Here is a 14,133-nt window from a genome sequence, read left to right on the forward strand (position 1 = left end):
AAGAAAATACTCAAATTAATAAGTTCCAAACTAAACTGGAAGCAATGGGAAGGAATGAATAATAAAGATAGTAGCAAAAATGAACCAAGTTGAAAATATAAAACACAAGGGAAAATCAATGAAACCAAACACTGGTTCTTCCAAAAAAAACCAGTAAGTTGATAAACTTACAATAAATGTGACAAGTCACCAATATAAAAACTGAGATGGGGATGTCACTTCAGACATTACAGCCATTAAAAATAACAGATGACAAAATATGAGTATCTTTATTCCCATAAATTTAATAATTTAGAAGAAATAAACCCATCCCTCAGAAATCAAACTATCAAAAATCCATCAAGATGAAATAGATAATCAATATTGCAACCAAGCATCAAATAAATTGAATTTATACTTTAAAAACTCCTTAAAAATAATTTCCAGAACCAGAGCATTCTACAGGGAAGTCTATCAAGCATCTAAAGAGGGTTTAACATCAGTTTTACTCAATCTCTTTGGAAAAGTAGCAGATGAAGAATTATGTCCCAACTCATTTATGAGCCCAATATTACCTTGATATCAAAACTAGACAAATATAGTACAAAAATAGAAAACTATGGACTTATATCTGTAGTTATCTGTTGTAATCCTACCTCACACCATACTCAAAAATAAACTTAAAATCATGGACCTGAAGGTAAGATCAAACACTATAAAACTCTTAAAAGAAAATACAGGAGCAACTCTTTCTGACTTGGATTAGACCATAGCTTCTTAGCTATAACCACAAAAACAAATGGCAGAAGAAAATAATAGATACACTGCAGTTAATCAAAATTAAAGCTTTATATTTCAAATGATACCATAAAGAAAATGAAACAGCAATCCAGAAAATAGGAGAAAATATTTGCAAATCATATATCTGATAAGGGCCTTAGATCCAGAATATGTATTTAAAACAACACAACTCAAGAATAAAAGGACAATTCAATTAAAAACAGACTATCTGAATAGTCATTTCTGTAAAAAATATGGTAAATAGCCAATAAGCACATGAAAAGATGCTCAACACATTTAGTCCTTACAGAAATTCAAATCAAATTCACAATAAAATACCACCTCACACCTACTAGGATGCTATAATAAAATAGAAAGTTACAATTGTGAAAGACGTGGAAAAATTGTAACATGTATCTTGCTGGTGGAGATATAAAATGGTGTAACCTCTTAGAAAACAGCTTAGCAGTTCCTTCAAAAGTTAAATATAGATTAATCTTATTAATCAGTAATTTCTCTCCTAGAAATGAAACATATGATCACAGAAACACTTGTAGGCAAATGTTTACAGCAGCATTGTTCATAGTAGATAAAAATTGGAAACACTGTAAATGCCCATCAAATGAAGAAGGGGTGAACGAAAGGTGATATATCCATACAGTTGAATATTGTTTGACGATAAAAAGGAATGAAGTGATGATTGATGCACGCCACAACATAGATGGATCTTGAAAACACACTTTGTGAAAGAATCAAGACACAAAAGACCACATATTATAGGGTCCTATTTATTTGAAATGCCCAGAGAAGGCAAATCTACAGAGACAGAAAATAGATTAGAGATTGCCCAGGCTGAAGTTGGAGTGAATGGGAAGTGACTGCTAGTGGTACAGGATTTCTGTTTCAGGTGATCAAAATGTGCCCAACTTTATTTTGATGATATTGGCACAACTCTGAATCTAGTTAAAAAACATTGAATTGTACACTTTAAGTAGGTGAATTTTATGGTATTATATTTCAATAAAGCTGTTAAAGAAAAGTGGCTAACATTAGGTTCCATGAAACCAGCAGTACTGTTCAAGCTTTTTAAAACTACCAAATAAAATAAATTGAGATAATATCTTAACATTTATGTACCACTGCTCATTTTGTTCTTAAGTTAGGAAATGTCCTTCAAGCTACAGCATAAAATTTGCAGAGAGGCACCCTGGGCTGCCATTAGTTCTGTGTTTGAAACTTCAGGGAACGCTATCCTGAAGAGGTCAATGCCTCCACTGACGTCCCAGCTGCCTCCTGACAAGTTGTGCTGTGTCGTCTTCCACTCCCATTTTGGACGGCCCAGATGTGGGCTGTGAAGCCATCCTCTTCTGTCTGCACTTCACGCTTGCTTCCCCTCCATCTGCTGGGTCCAGCTCACCTCTTAACCAAGAGTCTAATGCTGATGGTTCCTGGGAACCACCACTTTCTTGGCAAGAAGGATCCATGCAGTGTTTCTCATCAAGGTGTAAGGGGCGTGCTTCTGCATTTCTGTTCACATCGTCTTTCTTCCTACCTTTCTATTGCTTTTTCTTGTTTTTGCCTGCATTCCTTTTATTTGCCTATCATATTTTCTTCTTATTTTTTGTTTACTTTAATATTAGCTCAAACTCCAGTTTCATTATGAGGCTTTCCTTGGTTACTGTAGTGTACCATGAGTTCTTAGTTCTCTATTTTATTGCATGCATTCGTGTTCTGCTTGTCTGGTGCAGACCATAAACTGCCTGGCACTGTGTCAGCTTTCCTGAGTATGCACTATGTGCCTAACACTGTGATAAGCGCCTTCCATGAGGTTTAATCGTGTAAGTTGATCTTGTTCTCTTTGTGAGCAGGCAAGCAAGCCGTTCTGAGAGCCTCCATTCTCTTCTATGATTCTGTATGTATCAAAATGCTCCCCAAATTGTATTATACCAAAGTTAAGGCTCAGTAAATTCTGCTGAATTGCTTTAATTATTGGCTTATTTTCTGTTTTTCTGGTTTTTTGTCTTTGATTAAAGTACTGAAGAAAACTTTTATTAAATTGATAAAACGTTGTTTACTCACTGCCACATCTCAGTGAATTCCAGTAACCTTTTTCTTTGTATTTTTTAATTAATACACTGTTTTTACAGCAGTTTTCGGTTTACAGAAAAAAATAGGAAATACAGAGAGCTACCATATATTTCCTAACCCCCTCAACTCACCATTTCCCCATTATCAACATTTTACATTAGTGTGATAGATTTGTTACAACTGATGAGACACTATTGATACCTTATTAACTAGAGTCCATAGTTTAGGGTTATTCCTTGTGTTGTACATTCTATGGGTTTTGGAGAAATGTATATTGACATGTATCCATCATTACAGTGGTATACAGACTCATATCAGTACCCTAAAATTCCTCTATATTCCGCCTGTTCATCCCCCCCCATCCCCGAAAATCCCTTGCCTTTTCCGGGATGTCATATAATTGAAATCATACAGTATGAAGCCCTTTAAGATTGGCTTCTTTCACCCCATGAATTAAGTTTCCTCCATGTCTTCATGTGGCTTCATAGCTCATTTCTTGTTTTTCGCTGAATGATATTTTATTGCATGTATTATCAGAGTTTGTTTATCCTTTCAGCTACCAAAGGACACTTTGGTGGCTTCTAAGTTTGGGCAGTTATTAATAGAGCTTCTATAAACCTATATGAGGCTTTTTCTCTAGACGTGAGTTTTTAACTTGGGTAAATACCAAGAAGGACAAGTGCTGGAATGAAGATGTTTAATTTTAGATGAAACTGACAAACTATCTTCCAAAGTGGCTGTCCATTTGCATTCCTCCCCAGCAATGAATTAGTTCCTGCTGCTCCACATCTTCTCCAGCATTTGGTGTGGTCAGGGTTCTGGATTTTGGCCATTCCTATAGGTGTGTAGTGGTGTCTTATGGTTGTTTTAATTTGTGTTTTCCTGCTGACATATGATGCTGAGCATCGTTTTATATGCTTATTTGCCATCTGTATGTCTTCTTTGGTGAGGTGCCTGTTCAAGTCTTTTTTTCTGCTTTTTAAATTGTGCTGTTTTGTTGTTAAGTTTTAAGAGTTCTTTGTATATTTGGATACAGTCCTTGATCAGATATTTGTTTGGCAAATGTTGTTTTTTCTTCAGTCGATAGTTTCTGTTTTCATTATCTTATCCATGTCTTTCACAAATCAGAAACTTTTAATTTTAGTGGTGCTCAATTTAACTTTTTCTTTCATGGAAAGTGCTTTTGGTGTTGTATCTAAAAAGTCTTCACCAAACCCAAGTCTCCGAGAATTTCTCCTGTGATACCTTCTATGAGTTCTACAGTTGTGTGCCTTAGACTATGATCTATTTTGAGGTAATTTTTGTGAACAGTGAAAAATCTGTGTCTTTTTTTTGGCATGTTGATGTCTACCTTTTTCAGTACTATTTGTTGAAAAGCCTCTCTTTTCTCCATTGGAATGCCTTTGCTCGTTGTCAAATATCAGTTGACTATATTTCTGTGGATTCATTTCTAGGCTCTCTATTCTGTTCCCTTGATTTGTCTGTCTGTCTCTCTCTCCTTTTTTTTTTTTTTTTTTTGCCAGTATCACACTATCTTGATTATCGTTGGTAGTGTCAGTTCTCTGACTTTTGTTTGTGTCCTTCAGTATTGCACTTGCTATCTTGGGTCTTTGCCTTCCATATGAACTTTAAAATCAGTTTATCCCCATCCACAGAATAGCTTGCAGGGATTTTAATCAGGCTTTCATTGAATGTATAGATCAAGTTGGGAAGAACTGACGCCTTGACAATGTTGTCTTCCTATCTATATACATGGAATATCTCTCCATTAATACAGATTTTATTTGTTTTTCTCATCAGTTTTACAGTTTTCCTAATATGCATCTTGCATATATGTATTTTGTTAGATTTATGCCTTGAGTATTTCATATTTTGGATGCTGATGTGAATGAAATTTTGTTTTTAATTTCAAATTCCAATATTCTTTGCTAATATATATTACATATATGTATGATATAAAGCAGTTGATTTTTAAATGTTAACCTTGTATTCTGCAACCTAATTATCACCACTTACTAGTTCCAGGAGTTTTTGTTGTTGTTAATTCTTCGGGATTTTCTACAGACTATCTTATCATCTGAGAACAAAGACAGTTTTATTTCTCTATCCAATATGCATGCCTTTTATTTCCTTTACCTGTTTATTGCATTAGCAAGGATTTCCAGGGCAATGTGGAATAAAAGTGGTAAGAAGAGTGGCCACCTCACATGTCTGTAGTCCCAGTTACTCAGTAGGCTGAGGCAGAAGAATAGCTCGAACCCAGGAGATGGAGGTTGCAGTGAGCCGAAATCACGCCACTACACTCCAGCCTGGGTGACAGAGGGAGACTCCATCTCAAAAAAAGAAAAAGAAAAAAAAAAAGAAGAAGAAGAGTGGCCACCTTTGCTTTATTTCTGATTTGGGGTGAGAGACATTTAGTTTCTCATCATTAAGTATGATGTTAGCTGTAGGATTTTGCGGATGTTTTTTATGAAGTCAAGGATGTTCCCCTCTGTTCCTAATTTGCCACGTAAATGAATCTTATTTTCTTTGTCAACAGGCAAGTCATTCTAAGAATGTTAATTTTTTCTATGACGCCACATATATCAAAATGACCACAAAATTCCATTATTACACAAAAGTTAGGGCTTAATAAAGTCAAGCCAATTAATAAAATTATTAGTTTATATTTTCTTTTTCTTTTGTTCACTTGATTAATTGCTGAATTAATTAAATATAGTAAAAAGCTTTCTGTATACTCACTGCCACATACTGGTGGATTTGAGTGATATTTTTTCTTTGTACTTGTCTTCAACCAAAGCCTCTAAGTTAGAATTTTCCAATGTATCTTCTGATAAACACTGGCTCCATGAGATGTGCAGCTGAAGGGCGCTGGAGGACACTCTTACCCTCCTTGGAAAGACAGACCATACATCACCATACTGACAGCTCTGAGAAACTCGGTAGCAAAGAATCCTGATGAATTCTGCCAAGTATACTTGATTGTGGAACTTACCTTTCACTTTTCAGCCACAGACATCCCACAGATTTAGTGATCGACAAAATACATCTTGAGTTACACTTCTAGTGGTTGTGTCCAGGTCAGAGAACACATAAGGCACAGATAGTTTTCTTTCTCTACTAAATATATCTTCAGGCACATATAGGATATTGATACATCTTGCACAGCCAACTTCCTTTCTGAATTTATAGTCTGGATTATTTCTGAGACAAGGTGAGGGGTATTCTGGCTGTGGATGTAGGTGAATAGTGAATATTGAATTTTATAGAATTACTGTATGGCCAGCTTTGAAAAACACTAGAGCCACTCCTTGCTTCTCACAGGACAGGGGAGGTAGAGAAACTGAATAGCCAGTTGTGTCACTGGGACCCAATCGCTGCTCATTTCTGGGCCTCTCTCATTTTATCTTCAGGAGAATCAGTTTCCAGCGCCTCCCCAGCTCTGGTTTGGTGCCTGCCTGCACCTCCGTTCTGACCTGTTATGCCTATCCTCCCTTGGCCCTGAATCAACAAGTGTGCGCCTCGGGGCTGGAGCCACTGACATCCCATTGTCAACTAGACGGGCAGGAGCTGTCAGGAGTGAAGCAGAAAATGTTATGCGGGCTTTTTCAAAGAGTCTTTAAAAAAAAAACATTCTATCAGGGTAACATCTAACATCTTTTTCCCTTTTAACTCTATAAAAACACGAAGTACCTTATAACCTAGTGATTCCCAGCAGAATATGTATTTATATTTTAAAAAGCTTTAAGAGTTCTTTAACATACTGGGGTTATCATTGAAGTATTTATGGCAAATTATAATATAAAGTAACAGCCTCACTCTGTGGCTGGTTACCTTATTATAGGGTCATAAAATGAGCAAGAATAAAATTGGAGGGGAATTTGGAGGTCACTGGCCTGACTTTCAAAGCAGAGCAGGAATCCTTCAAGCTTTCTTGTGGGGATCATTCACCCCTGCCCTAACTCCTCCAGCGAGGCCAGCTTTACAGCCCCATGCTACTGACTGTGCTCTGGGGCAGCCCCTTGCATCGCCAGGTGCAAGGATGCTACAGTCCTAGTCCTGAGCCGCCTTGCCTTTCTCCAAAGCCCTGACACTAACCCGCAAAGATAGAGCCCACTTTAATCTTGGCTTAAGATTGACCTTGTCACTGCCAAGGTTAGTTAGCCATAAGATACCCCTAATACCAACAGAAGATTCATCTCTAATGCTGGACAGAGAGCCATCCACTAACCTTAGGCACAGGCTTACTCCTAACCCGAGGCTTGAAACTTCAGCAACCTTCTCCATTTCAACATCTCTTCATGGACTCTACCTCATTGAAACTTGCAAAGACTCCTAGGGAAGAAGTCATAGCCACATTGATGGAGGGCCAGAGAGGAGTCTCAGTGAAGTCAGATGGCAAATCTCAAACCACACACACCCAGGAGGCAGCCAAGCCAAGGCCCAAATCTCATGTCTGCTGTTGTCTCCCTAAGGGATCTCGGCGGTGCTGTTCCCAGGGCGCTCACCCGAAGCATGCAAATGGGCGATCTGGTGGGCTCATTATAGATGCAGATTCCTGAAGCTGCTGACTTAGGGACTCTGGGGGCCAGGTCAGGAGGCTAGACCCTGATCACGGATGGACTCGCACCGTCCTCAGCACAGCTGGCAACCGTAGTGGTAATGGTTTCTATTCCTGCTATGAGGAATGTGCCCCATAGAACCCTTAATAGAGGGGCTCAGCAGTGCCACCTCCATCTACCTCCACAGGAGCCTACCAAACAACCCATGCAGAATCCAAATATTCCTCCTTCTGATTCCCAAGTAATCCTGCCCCATTTTCCTAGAATTGTAAAACTGCAAGATTGCAAGGGCCCTTAAAATCCTCCTGATTCAACCAAGCTTACCCATTTAGTTTTGTTTTATTACTACAAAGTGTAAAACATGCTATTTTATGTTTCAATTTGTAGTGCTCTTAGACACTGTTCAATTCCTTGGGATATGCCATCATTATGAGCCATAATGCTATTTTATCTGATAAATATTTATCAAGTGCCCACCATGTGCTCATCACTGTGCCAGTCCACAGCGGAGAACATAACAAAGTAGACATATCCCTGTACTCTTCAAAAATTTAATTTTATGCTCCATTGTTTTAATTGAGATCTCATTTTTATGGAGGAAAACAACTAGTCAAAAAGAATGTTAAAGCTATCTATGCTTTAACAAGAAATGTCTACTAATGCCTGTTTGGAGTCACTTTGCATTATAAAGTCAGACTTTGTAATAAAGTGGCAGAAAACATTAGATGTGCTCAGACAGAGAGGCAGACACCATGAAGCTGTGTGGCTGTGGGAACACCTGTACACAGCAGAATGAGTGTGCTCTAGCCTAGTGCAGCCCGAAGTCAGAGGCCAAATGTCATCCTCAGCAAGGACCTCAAGGTCAAGGGGCATTGCCCATGTGTCTCCACTTCTGGTATCTTAGTGGCATGCTGAGAGCTCAGAGGGACCTGGGTCGGTTGGAGGATGGATTAAGGATGGGTAGATGCATGGAATACTACACAGCATGTATGCATGCATGGATGCAGCTGGACACCAGGATCCTAAGGGAGCTTATACAGAAACAAAGTAACAAATACTGCATGTCTAGACTTGTAACTGCTAGCTAAACAATGGTACACACGGACATAAAGATGGAAACAATAGAAACTGGGGATGACACAGGGAGGGAGGGAGTGGGGCAAGGGCTGAAAAACTATGGATTAGATGCTATGCTCGCTCTATGGGTGATGGGCACACTAGAAGCCAAACTCAGCACTATGCAATATACCCATGTAACAAACCAGCACATATTCCCCCAAATCTAAAATTAAAAAAATAGGATTGGTAGATGGTTGGATGGGAAGATGACGGATCAGAGTCTAATTTTCGTTAGAGCAGAGATGATCAAGATTTTTTTAAATTTACAGTACTAACTTCATCTCTCGAATGGTAAAGAAAGAAAAATGGAATTATTTTGCTCTTAATTCTTGTCCTACAGGAAGAATGAATCCAGTGGTTGATGTAAAAGTGAGATCCTGGGAGAAGGAGCTGTTGAGTCCTTAGGACTGGAGCACCTGGCCCAATATACAGTGGGCTGTCACTCTTTCCACACTTCCCACTGCATCCCAGGACAAAGGTTCTTAGTCATCTGTAACCAGACCACAGGACAAGGTAAGAAATACTAAATGAATAATGATTGAATGATGACCTTACTCAGCTCCCTTTTCCATCTGGCTAATTCCTACTTACCTCTGAGATGTCAGCTCAGCTGCTACCCCCTTTTGACATCCCCTGTGAGTCCAGGACAAATGGAGCACACAGGGATTCCCTCCACCAGAACATTCATCTCACTGTGGAATAACCGTCATCCCCACTGTTAGAATAAAGGACAGGGGTGATGCTCACCCCATGGATTATCCCATTACCATAACAATGCCCCTCACAGAATCAACACCAGCGAGTAACTGTGGGATGCAGGAATGAATCCTGCACAGCCTCGGTGCTGAAGCTGGTGTTGCAGCTTAGTCTGAAATGCCAACAAGTCATGGTAAAGGTGGCCTTATGTAAATTATTGAAGTAAAGATATCCATGCTTTATGGACCAGGGTGGTATTTGCCACCCACCTGTGCATGGAGGTGCACTGGAGAGTCCTCTAGGCAGAGCCAGGGTCATTCACTAAAGCCTCTTGAGTCCTGCTTCAACACAGGCCCTCAGTGGAAGCCAAGAGCCCTCCCATTCCCAGTGGAGATGGTTTGTCCTAAGCTCCTGTTGCGGGGCCCTTCAAAAAGCATTCTTCTTTCACCTCCTAATACTTAGTTACCAAGGCAGGCCTGTGTGTCTTATTTCAGGAAGTTTCAATTCAGAATGAGCAAGATCCATCCTAGTAAAACAAATAAACTCTTCAAAGAATGCAGGTTTTGTCAGTGTGTGGTCATGATGCATGCATATTTTTCCATAAACATTTACTGAGTACATGTTAAGTGCCAAGAGATGGGCTAGATGCTGCCTTTCCATGAGCAATCCACTCTTTATAATTTCTCTGAGAAGTAGGTGACATTATCTCTGCTTAAAAAATGAAGACAGCTGGGCACGGTGGCTCAGGCCTGTAATCCCAGCACTTTGGGAGGCCAAGGTGGGTGGATCACCTGAGGTCAGGAGTTCAAGAGCAGCCTGACCAACATGGTGAAACCCCATTTCTACTAAAAATACAAAAATTAGCCAGGCATCGTGGTGGGCACCTGTAATCCCAGCTACTCAGGAGGCTGAGGCCGGAGAATCTCTTGAACCTGGGAGGCAAATGTTGCAGTGAGCCAAGATCATGCCATTGCACTCCAGCTTGGGTGATGAAGTGAGACGCTGTCTCAACAACAACAACAACAACAAAAAAATGAAGGCACTGGGGCTGAGAAAAATTAAATAAATGGCATGGGGTACCCAACCCCATATTTGCATAATTCCAAAGTTTGTGCTCTGTCCTCTCCAAGGCAGGATCAGATACCTTTTTTAACCATTATGAAGAAAAACCAATACATGAACTATCTCCCTAAACTGAGCAGGCTCTCGCTGTTCCTAACTCTCCCAGACTCATTCTTTTTGCACCCCTAAGTCCTGCAAAGCCTCATCTCATATGGTCTGGAAGTCCCCAAGAAGAGTCTCATCTGTGTCCTTGTGTCACCTACCTCGGAGACACTGTGGTCTTCTGCTTGGAGTTGCCCTCAGCATGCTGGGGTGAAGGTTCCTCTCTGAGCAGGGTCTCAGAGCTTAGAGCCTCACTGCTTGGGCTTTGATGTCTTTGTGAGGCTTCAGTGCAGCAGCTCTCAATCTTAAGTCTAGACACCCTGCACCCCATGAGACCCATCTCAGTCAACCTGGGCTGCTAAAACAACTATCATAGACTGGGGCGATTTATAAACAACACAAATTTGTCCCTGTTCTGGTGTGTGGGAAGTCTAAGATTTAGGTGCCGGTAGATCTGGTGTCTGGTGAGGATCAGTTTCCTAGTTCATACACGGTGTCCTTGCATGGAAGAAGGAAGGAGAGGTCTCTCAGGGACCTCTTTAGTAAGAACACCGATCCCATTCGTGAGAACTCCACCCTCATTAGCTAATCACCCTTCAAAGGCCCCACCCCCACAGTCTCATCTTGGAGGTCAGGATTTCAACATATGAGTTTGGGGGTCCACAAACATTCCATTCTCAGCAAGACCCAAACCTGAGTCCACAGGGAGCATGCCTGGGGAGAGCTAAGTCACCCCACACCCTCACCCAACCTGCTGTCCTTTGTGTTACTAGAGCAGCCTGGCTGTGCTGCCTGAACCCTTCCTTCCTTCTACTGCAAGCCCTTCAGTCCTTGTGAAAATAGATTTCTCTTGCTTCATGCATGCAACCTTTTAGGGTCTATCTTGGAACCTTGCTACATGAATATCATCTTAATATAGTTGAGGACACCCAGGTTCTGTACATACTACCAAGAACAGACAAGCAAAACGCTCGGTGTCCACTGCTGTCTGTAAAAGACAGTGCATAAAATGAGCTGGTGTGGGTTTAGCCCCTGTGCTCTTCACTGCCAACCTTCATGGTGAGGTTGTGTGAGGGTAGGAAAGCTCCAAGACCCAGAGTCTTGTCCTGAAGTGCAGTGGCAGTGACCTTCTCCCCTCTAATGCCCCTCATGGGTGTCCCTGCAGGAGTCCCTCAGTGTCTACAGGGCGCTCTGCTGTGGCTCTGCTCTAGGAGGTACCTTACATGGTGCTGCTTCCTACTGCCAACAGTGGTCACTTCCCGGGACTCATCACATCCAGTCTTCAGTGGGCTCACTGTGAGCCTTGCTGTGACACCCTCGGCTCTCTGCAGCAGATGGGCAGGGAGCTCCCAGCCCCTCTTTGGAAGCCCACTCTATTAGACAGCCATGGATGCTGGATGAGCACGTTCTCTGGGAATCAGTGGAGCAAAAAGGCGAGAATACCCTAGGAGAGAAGAGGGGAGAGGACAGACAGACTCTGCACCCACAGGCAGAAGAGGAGCCCCGCAGACTCAAGTGAAGAGACCTTCTGTGGGTCCAGGCCTCCAGTTACTGGGCTGACAAAAGAGTATCAAGAAGGGACAGTGTGGCCACAGCATCAAGGAAGTGATGCCGGGGCTGGGGAGGATGGGCACCCCCTGCAGCCTTTCTGCTTCTGTGTCTTGGTCTGGTCCATGCTTGATATGGCTTTGTTCTCACCAGCTGTAGACTGATGTGGGACAGGGTGGCCATGTATCCTCTGGGTCCTGACACACTTGCTTCTGCGACTCAGGGCTCCGTTGCTCAACAAATGGCACTGGCATGGTGAGATTGCTGCTGATGACAGGTGATGACACAACTGTCTGCAAGAACCTTGTGGCATCTGGAAATACACACACCTGTACACACACACGCATACATTTTCATGCACACTTCATTATGTCCAGCAGTGACAGATTCCTGAAATAAATCATCTGAGTTCTGCTGCCTGATTTGGGTTGGAGATCTTTAATGGTTCTACAGAAGCCAGCTAAGAAACCCATAAAATGTCCCTGAAGCATTTATGGTGTTTTTCTGAATATTTAATAGGAGCTGCTGGAAAACTTCTTCACACATTACTGAGACTGGTAGGTGGTTTGCTGTTTTATTTGAAGGACAATGTATTTGATAATCTTGCTTTGCATAAAATGCTTCTCTAAAGAAGAAAAGTTATATTTAAGGATGTCCTGGGGTGAGGACCATGATATAGAGAGCTTGGGATGGGAATTCAAGCCGACAGACAGGAGCAGCATCAATGACTGAGACACCCTCACAGATCATCCATGCCCCTGAGGTCTCTGCCTGGGGATGCTCTTCCTGAACCTCCAGGACGTGCAAAGTCACCCTTCAATGTGCCCCAAAGGAGCTGCTTGGCCAGGCAAAACCCCTCTTGTGAAGAGCCCTCTTCAGGGTAGGGAAAGGAGCTCTGGGTAAGGAAGGCAAAATGGGGCAAGGTGTGGGGACTAGGCCTGGTAGAGAAGGTCTTGGAGTTCCTTTGTTACTCTCTTTCCCTGTGACTTCACAAGAGAAAAGATAAAATCCATGGAGCCAACAATCCTTGGATGTGGGTGTAGGGGAAAGATCGAGACAGACTCCTGAGCCCAGGTTTCTGGGACAAGAGTGTGTCCAGGCTGGTCTGACCCACTAAGTGGAGAGGCCATCCAGGCTTTGGAACTGAAGACCTGGGACTCAGACAAGTGTGCAGTTTCTAACTTGTGATTGGTGACCTGCCTTAGCTTATATCTACGTCCCTGGGTCATATGTGTAGATCTCTATCCATCCTCGGAAGCCGGGCAGGGTGCAGCAGTCATGGCAGAAAGGGGTGGAGATTAGGGGAATGCTGGCCGCCTCTGCTCATGAGGTCACGCTGACATTTTGTGTTCACAGGGAGTAGAACAGTTCCATATTAAGATGGATTAAAGACAAACATAAGACCTAAAACCATAAAAACACTAGAAGAAGACCTAGGCAATACCATTCAGGAGATAGGCATGGGCAAAGACTTCATGACTAAAACACCAAAAGCAATGGCAACAAAAGCCAAAGTTGACAAATGGGATCCAATTAAACTAAAGAACTTCTGCACAGTAATAGAAACTATCATCAGAGTGAACAGGAAACCTACAGAATGGGAGAAAATATTTGCAATCTATCCATCTGACAAAGGACTAATATCCAGAATCTACAAAGAACTTAAATAAATGTACAAGGAAAAACCCCATCAAAAAGTGGGTGAAGACATTTATTTGGAACAGACACTTCTCAAAAGAAGACATTTATTTGGCCAAGAAACATATTTTAAAAAGCTCATCATCACTGGTCATTAGAGAAATGCAAATCAAAACCACAATGAGATACCATCTCACACCAGTTAGAATGGTTATCATTAAAAAGTCAGGAAACAGCAGATGCTGGAGAGGATGTGAAGAAATAGGAGTGCTCTTACACTGTTGGTAGGAATGTAAATTAGTTTAGCCGTTGTGGAAGGCAGTGTGACTATTCCTCAAGGATCTAGAACAAGAAATATCGTTTGACCCAGCATTCCCATTACTGGGCCCAAAGGATTATAAATCATTCTACTATAAAGACATATGCACACGTATGTTTATTGCAGCACTATTTACAATAGCAAAGACTTGGAATCAACCCAAATGCCCATCAATGATAAACTGGATAAAGAAAATGTGGCACATATACACCATGGAATGCTATGCAGCCATAAAAAAGG

At 41.5% G+C, this 14,133-nt stretch overlaps 1 long non-coding RNA gene across 1 annotated transcript in view; it reads left to right on the forward strand.

Moving 5' to 3' along the window:
- LOC109025896 (uncharacterized) overlaps positions 1-14,133 on the forward strand; it is a 193,737-nt gene that overhangs the window by 101,629 nt on the left and 77,975 nt on the right. Inside the window, exon 4 of the long non-coding RNA XR_008677646.1 lies at positions 8,869-9,041. This is a non-coding gene — a long non-coding RNA (uncharacterized lncRNA). The remainder of the gene's footprint in view (positions 1-8,868; positions 9,042-14,133) is intronic.

Source organism: Gorilla gorilla, chromosome 11 (assembly GCF_029281585.2).
Source record: "Gorilla gorilla gorilla isolate KB3781 chromosome 11, NHGRI_mGorGor1-v2.1_pri, whole genome shotgun sequence".
NCBI classification, from domain to species: Eukaryota; Metazoa; Chordata; class Mammalia; order Primates; family Hominidae; genus Gorilla; species Gorilla gorilla.